The sequence below is a fragment of the Protopterus annectens genome, chromosome 10.part0 (genome assembly GCF_019279795.1).
Source record: "Protopterus annectens isolate FY-2018-M chromosome 10.part0, PAN1.0, whole genome shotgun sequence".
Classification (NCBI taxonomy): Eukaryota; Metazoa; Chordata; order Ceratodontiformes; family Protopteridae; genus Protopterus; species Protopterus annectens.
This window is the reverse complement of record NC_056744.1, coordinates 418,596,229-418,603,280: the sequence shown is the minus strand read 5'-3', so window position 1 is coordinate 418,603,280 and position 7,052 is coordinate 418,596,229.

Genomic DNA, 7,052 nt, shown 5'->3' with positions numbered 1-7,052 from the left:
ATGCAGAAAGCCAGGACATGCTACTAAATCATCTGACATTTGTAAAGAAACTTCTAACCTCACTGGAGTACACCATAAATGAAAAGAAATCTCATCTAGTACCCTGCCAACAAATTGTATTCGTGGGAGCAAGCTTGAACACAACGTCCCAGATAGCATACCTCACGCCAGAGAACCAAGTTTATTTGACAGCCTACTTTAAACTATTGGCCACAAAGACCCAGCTATCTGCAAGGAAAATCCTGCAAGCCCTGGTGTTCATGGCCTCTTGTGTTCTACTAATTCCATATGCAAGACTGCATATGAGGAAACTACAATGGTATCTAAAAAGCCTATGGTGTCAACATTCACAGTATCTGAAATCAATGATTCCAATCATTCCTTGTATAAAGACGGAGTTCCTTTGGTGAGCAGAGGCCTGCTACCACAACAAGGGACTGACATTCATTCTACCCCCTGCTGCCCAACCCCTAACAGACGCATCAGACTATGCATGGAGGGCTCACTTGGCAGGGCAGTGCATTCAGGGCAAATGGAACCTGAGTCAGATGCACCTGCATATCAATCAAAAAGAAATGTTAGCGGTACAGAATTCACTGACAGCCTTCAAGGACCACATTCTTCCAGGACAATTATTGGTAAAGACAAAGACCACTGTTATGTGGTACATAAACAAGCAGGTGGGGACCCACTCGTATCCACTCTGCAGACTAGCCATGGCTCTGTGGAACACAGCCTTGAGCTACAAAGTGCACCTGCTCAGTTCCTGCCAGGCAATCTAAATTCACTGGCAGACAACCTAAGCAGAAATCTCATGGACCCACCTGAGTGGAAACTGGAAACAAAGATATTCAACATTTTGAGAAACAAATGGGGGAGCCCAGAGATAGACCTGTTTGCCTCCTCTCAGAACTACCAGTTGGACAAATTCTGCACAAGGACTCCCCACAGCCAAGCTTGTAAAGTGGATGCCCTGTCCTTCACCTGGGAAAGCCTCTGTTTATCATTTTACCCCTCTGCCTCTCCCGCCAAAAGTTCTGCTAAAGATCAAACAAGACAAACCAAGGACAATACTGATTGCAGCAGACTGACCACGCCAACACTGGTACCCCCTCTTGTGCAGTATGTCACTGCTGGATCCATGGCACCTGCCTCAGACCCCTTGCCTGCTGTCCCAGCAGGAGGGCCAGATTCTGCACCCCCAGCTTCAAACCCTGAACCTTGCAGCCTTGCTAATTCCCTCAGATATCCAATAGCATCACTCAGTAAGCAGGTACTAGATGTCATTCTGGAGGCCAGGAGGCCTAGTACTAGAAAATTCTATGCTGAAAAGTGGAAAAGATACTGTGCCTGGAGCCAGACTCGAGGAATGGGCACAGCAGTGCCCAGCTTACCGCATATTCTTCAATACCTAACAGAGATGCTCCACAAGGGCATTTCCTTTTCATCAATTAAAATTCATGCCTCAGCCATTTCAGCACATTATAATACTGAGCCTACCCCTCTTCTCTCACCCCCTGCTGAAACATTTCCTCAAAGGGGCCAAAAATTTAAGGCCACCCAGGACAGCCCCTACTCCAGCCTGGGGCCTTAACTTTGTATTGGAAAAACTCACTCTACCTCCTTTTGAGCCAGCTGCAACTACAGAGTTGAAATTCCTTTCTTGGAAAACTGCTTTCCTTATAGCCATCACTTCAGCAAGAAGAGTGTCTGAACTTCAGGCCCTCATGGCATTGGAGCCCTTCATCATCTTCCATGCTGACAGGGTGTCCCTCAGGACCAATCCTTCCTTTATGCCCAAGGTGGTATCCAGTGTGGCCCTTAATCAGTCCATTCATTTGCCTACCTTTTTTTCCTAATCCACAGAACAAAGGAGAACGAATACTGCACAGACCACAACGATTTTATTTGGACAGGATTAAGCCTCTCAGAAAAATGAACAGCTACTAATTGCCTTTGCTGCAGGGGCAGAGGGGAAGGCCATTTCAAAGCAAACCATTTCTAATTGGATAGGCCATTTCATTTTTTTCTGCTATAAGCAACATGGAAAACCTACCCCTCGGGATAAGATCACATTCCACCAGGGTTGCATCTACCTCTACAGCCTTTCTCAGAGGTGTCCCTACCAGGGACATCCTAAAAGCTGCTACATGGAGCTCTGTACATACCTTTACCAAGCATTACCACTTGCCTTTGTTTTGTAAATCCAGAGCTGGTTTTGCCACTGCAGTCTTGCAGGGCTTAATAGCTGGTCCTAATGCTCTCTAACTTCCTCCTCCCCGACTTAGCTTTGGGAATCTACCCAAATGTAATGACTGCAACAGTGAAACATGAAGAACATAGTACAGTTGTGTACACTTACCATATATGTAGATGTTAGAGTGTTTTCACTGTTGCAGTCCTAGTTACCCTCCCTCCAGCCCCCTGCCTTCTCTTGGCTATACCTTTCTTCATGTTTAGTGTATTTCAGCTTTCTGGTGTATTTGCTTTTTGTTGGAGGTGTAACCTTTATATATGTATAATTGCTTCCCATTATGGGGGCACTATACATTTGGGGCAAGAAAAACTGATGTAATGGTGTAATTCTTTATACCCCTGACTACCTGACGTCATGGAAGATGAGAGAGCATCCGATGCAGGACCCAAAACTTTGATATTCAGGCCAGCTGAGGGCTACCTCCCGGCAGATAACCCAAATGTAATGACTGCAACAAGTGAATACACTCGAACATCCACCTTTATGGTAAGTGTACACAACTGTACTTTCCTTGGGAAGAATTTGATACTCGTAGCCCTACACTGGCCTCATCAAATCTGGTTTTCCTTCCTTTGGCTTCTTCTCCAGGAGGAGCTGTGGATTCTGGACCCATTTCCAGACCTTCTGACTTGTGCATCAGGGATGCTCCACCCCTCCCTTCAAACCCTCAAATTGACAGCTTGGCCACTCCAGTTCCAAACATAGCCAGGCTCCCTAACCTTTCTCCATCAGTGAAGCATATCCTGATCTCATCTCATAAGTCTTCAGCAAGAAAGTTATATATGACCAAATGGAAAATATTTTCTTCTTGGGCTTTCAATCATCACATTGACCCCTCCTCTGCCCCAATAGCTTCCATTCTTGAATTCTTAGCAAAGCTATTTAATGAAGGGGCAGCTGCAGCTACTATTTGAGTTCAGTTAGCAGCGATGTCTAATTTCCATCTAAGTGAATCAGGCCCAAATGTGATGTCCCACAGACTGCAAGGTGTTTCTTAAAGGCACTATTTTATTAAGACCAGCCATTAAAGCCCCTCCAGCACCATGGAACCTGAATTTTGTCTTATCCCATTTGAACCTGCATCACTCTGCAATCTCAGATATTTGACTTGGAAGACTATTCTTTTGATAGCCATACTTCTGTTAGAAGAGATGCAGAGCTACATGCATTGTCTGTAAAGTCCCCTACATGCTTTTCCACAAAGAATATCCCTATGAATAAACCCATCCTTTCTACCAAGTGTATGCTCAGAATGTAATTTGAACCAATCTATAGAACTGCCAGTTTTTCCCCAACTGTGGCAGCAGAGCAGAATATATAATACAACAACTAGATGTACATAGACAATTACATTTCTATTTACATAGGACAAAGGACTTCAGAAAATCTGACCAATTATTTGTATCATTTTCAGACTCGTAAAAAAGGTATTCCTGTGTAAAGTCACACTGTCGAAATGGCTATCGGAATCAGATTGTATTGCATTTACTTACCAATCTCAAAACAAAGGACTCCCCCATAAAGTAAAAGGTCATTCTACAAGAGCCATAGCAACCTCTCTTCTGCCTTTCGGGTCAGACTACCAATTGATACCATTTGTGCTGCAGCAACATGGGCAAGGCCTCATACCTTTATCACTCATTACAAAGTGGTTTTGGCCTCCAGGAACAGGGCCTCTTTTGGGTCCACTGTTCTGAAGAATATTCTCCCTTGAGCCACCCAAGAAAGCTGGTGCTAGGTATGCTATCCCAACCAGTTAAGAATGAAGGCGAGATAGGACATAAAGAAATTATGTACTCCCCCTCTAATTCCCCCTACAAAAAGTGGACCTTTACTTCAGAATTGTAGTTATTAGAAGACCAATCTCTTAACAGTCTCCTCGTAGGACCCAGTCTAAATTCTATCATTACCCATCACTGAGGGAAATAAGAAATTAAAGATCCTGCTTTACAGAGAGCGCTTAATGTACTTTAATATAACTGACTGAGGGGGTCATTATCTGGGAATACCTATTCAAGGCAGTTAAACTCTTGAAGGACAAGGTAGCATTCTGAAATTCCCAATACTCTAGCTAGTAGTCGAACAGCAAACCTGTAGCATACCCAATATCCAGCTCTGCTCCCAGGTCTAATTGATAGTTTTTTTTTTTTGAGGCTTACCTTCCATCTCGGTCCTACAGGTGGTAGCCCTATCCTGCAACAGGCGGTCGTAATCCCTCCCCCTGCTTCTTACATCACCCGAGGTTATATTACAACCCTGTGGAAGGGCGCCATTTTTAAATTCCACTATCCTGCCCAGCCTGCCTGCAACATGCGCGTGTCATCTGTAGTGTAGGTTTTTAACATGTTGTTTCTTAAGGGATCCGCATAAGCTTCTGTAAATGTCTTATATTTTACTGCATATTTGAATGTAGTTATACTAGACTCACTTGTGTATCAGATGTTGATATAACATGTACCTAGAGCTGCTTAGTGTAGTACCATAGCAGTGGTAGGGTTACGCCACTTATATTTAGTGTGTCTGTCTGTGCAAGTACCTTTACTTAACACAGTGTGGAAGCCAGATGCTCTACATGCTGGAATTGTGTGTGTGTGTGTCATATAGCGACTGAAGTCCGGACAGCTGTAAGTGCTAAAACAGGCATTTACCCCTATGTCTGTTATCCAGGACTGAGTAACCACACAGTTATAGTTTTTTTTCCCCGGACGCTCATGGTTTTGGCACTGGCCGCAACTGCGTCTGGGTTTCTTGGCTAGGTGATAATGGCTGGGCCGTTGAGATTTTCAAAGTGAAACAGCCCCGTGAGGAGTTTCTGCAGCTGTACCTGAAACCAATCTTTCACAGCAAGGTACGGCCAATGTAAAGTAACTGGGCTCGGTATTATGCTATGCAGTCAGTATAATTACAGCTGAATTAGCATCTAGTGTTCATTCTCCCCTTACTCCATCAGAATAGTAGGATTAAGTAGTTGTAATAGATGTGGAGTCAGACTCTTATGTGCAATGGGAATGCACACGATGTAGTTTTAGTACAGAAATGTGCCATACCTGTTGTGCTATACCCTTTGCTTATGTTTGTTCAACAATACATGGTGTTAGCTATTAAAACATACCTGCCTGTACATATTGGAAGCCTGGATTCACAGCTACAAGATACTATTAAGAAACCACCTTATTAGTTGTTCTAGCTGCTTTGAATGCACATTTTTGAGTTGCCTAGACTGGGACATCTAGTAATAAGTTAATGTCGCTGTCGAATTTGAGTTGCCTAGACAGTGATGTCTAATAAGTAAACATTGCTGTTGGATTATCGTATGAGTCACCTAGACAGAGACATCTATTGATAAGTTAATGTTGCTGTTGAATTATATATGTGATAGTGTTCAATCTCGCCGTTTGTTCTTACACATGGGTTCGGAGCCGATCCTCGGCTCCGTGTCGGCCGCTTGCAAGCTCTGCATCGAGAAGAAGCTCGAGACAATCTAATACCCACAATCCCCCTCTGCTTTTACCTCAGATCTAGTTTGCCGCTGCTGCGTTCGCATCGCTGGGAGCTAGCTCGAGCATCTTAAGTTAAGATATAACTTATTTTTGTTATATTTTATTGGATAATTTGTTCTCATAGATAACAGAAAAGATTAGTTGATATACTGAGTGTATGTGTGTTTGAGTAGGTTGAATTCTCGGTACCGTTAATTTTATTAATTGGTTAGAGTTTTTCGGGGCCTACCAACCCTTCTTAAATTTGAACCGGACTTGACATTTAAATCGGATTTGACTCTTTTTCACCGGATTTGACTATTATACTGGACTTGACTCTTACTTGTAAAATGTCTGATAAAGTAAAATCAGGTTTTAAGCGTTGTCAGTGTGGCCAAAAAATGTCAGTGACTGACAACCATAGTTCCTGCGTCTACTGCCTTGGCCCTCTCCACTTACAAGAGGACTGTTCAATCTGTCACTCTTTTAGTGGGAGGGTCATGACAGATAGGCGCAGGAAACTCATGGACAGAGGTTTATTAAAACCTTCTTTTCAGGAGGCTCTGGATGCTTCTGACCAGGCATCGAAATCCTCGAAGGAATCGAAGACGTCGGAGCCCAAGTCATCGGCTCCGAGGTCTTCGGGTAAAGTTAGATCACCGGTTCCACAGACTTCGGGGCCGAGTGTTCAACTGGTGTCGGTTCCTGAGCCTCGAGTCTTGGAACTGGTGATGGAGCTCCCTCCTTCGACTTTATTGAGGTCGGCTCCGTCTTCGGTTCCTTCGACCCGTTCTTCTTCCAAACTCTCCGATGTCAATGTGGATCGTGTGGTGCAGAAGTTATTGGAGCATTCGGCCCTGTCCAAACTTATTTCAGTTTCCACCCAGTTGGTGTCGAAACTTGAAGGCCTCCCAGTGTCTCCATCCATTCCTCCTCCGAGACCTGTCCAGTCTTTGGAGCCGGAAGAGGTTGATCTTCTGATTGTGGAGCCCTCGGGTCCAGAACCGTCCTTTTCTCGGTCTGTTCCTCTCACCTCGACTCCGTCGGACCCGATACCGGAGTCTCGGAGCCGACGATCTGTCCTTGGTTCCGGGGCCGAGAGTCGAACCGGCGTTTGGTTCCGACTCTTCCCTCAGGGCCTCGGCGGATCGATTCGGCTCCGTCCTCGGGTCGATGCCTTCGGTGCCTGTTTAGGGATTCTTCCCATTTCTTTGGAACCGGGAGATTCTTCGATTCGGGACCGGGGCTCGACCTAATGAGGAAGGTGTTGTCTACCCAGACAACCACATCAGTGGAAGCAACCTCTCCTCCCCATA